Source organism: Ipomoea triloba, chromosome 10, assembly GCF_003576645.1.
Source record: "Ipomoea triloba cultivar NCNSP0323 chromosome 10, ASM357664v1".
Lineage (NCBI taxonomy): Eukaryota > Viridiplantae > Streptophyta > Magnoliopsida > Solanales > Convolvulaceae > Ipomoea > Ipomoea triloba.
In genome coordinates this window covers 5,349,032-5,350,191 of record NC_044925.1, presented here as the reverse complement: position 1 = coordinate 5,350,191, position 1,160 = coordinate 5,349,032, and the positions used below count along the sequence as shown (strand labels likewise).

At 22.2% G+C, this 1,160-nt stretch overlaps 1 non-coding gene across 1 annotated transcript; it reads right to left on the bottom strand.

Annotated features, from left to right (window-relative positions):
• Positions 1-604: 604 nt before the first annotated feature.
• TRNAT-AGU lies at positions 605-678 on the bottom strand. Its single transcript has one exon. It is a non-coding gene; the product is annotated as a tRNA-Thr (tRNA).
• Between the last annotated feature and the right edge of the window lie 482 nt (positions 679-1,160).

Genomic DNA, 1,160 nt, shown 5'->3' with positions numbered 1-1,160 from the left:
CCAAACAAAATTATCATTTATCAAATAAGTGAAATTGTAATTTAGCAAATAAATAATACGGAGTACTTAACTAATAAGTATTAAAAAAAATACCAAAATAAAGTTCAAGCTAAGCTAAAATTAATTTTTATGAGTATAGCAAAGCAAGCGAGATAAATAATGTTGGTAAACGAAGAATACCTAGATTTTTAAATTTAAAAAAAAATTATGAAACATTTTTGAAATTTAAATTTTTATATTATTGCAAAATATTTGTAATATTATGACAATTACAAATATTTTGATGAATACATCATTTTCCTTCAATTTTATCAAGTGTTTTAAATCTATTGATTTGTGTTCTACAAAATTTTTATAAATAAATGAAATGGTTACATTTCAATCTACAAACTAATCATACAATATCCAAACACTATTAATTTTTTATAAGTACAAAATGATTATCTTCCTCTATTATAATGATTTAAATATTCGTAAACATTTTGAAAGTAAAAAAAAAAAAAGTTACACATATTCTCGTTTAAAAATGTTTCAACCATATAAAAAAACTTTATTGAATAATATTAAAATATAAAAAAAAACTTTATTGAATAATATTAAAATTTGCTCTTGTTGAGAGTTGAACTCAAGACCTCCCGCTTACTAAACGGGTGCTCTAACCAACTGAGCTACAAGAGCAAATCATTAATTTGTAAATTTTATACTCTCTATCTGAATATTATTAGAAAATTAATTTAATCACACAAAAACTTTTAGCTTTTGAGAAAAATAACGATAATGGAATTTTAACTCTTAAAAGTGTATTTTTTAAAGAGTTAATACCCATTTTGGTTCCTCGATTATAAGGTAATACTTGATTTAGTTCCATACTATTAACTGTACCCAATTTAGTCCTCTAACTTGTAAAATTATACCCAATTTGGTCATCCATTACAATTGTCATCCATCAACCGTTATAAAGAGGGGCAAAAACGTCACTTTCAATAGTTGAGGGACCAAAATGGGTACTTAATAGTTGAGGGACTAAAATGGATAATAATAATTATTATTACTATTATTATTATTAGTAGTAGTAGAAGTATTATTATTATTATTATTATTATTATTATTATTATTATTATTATTATTATCATTATCATTATCATTATCATTATCATTAT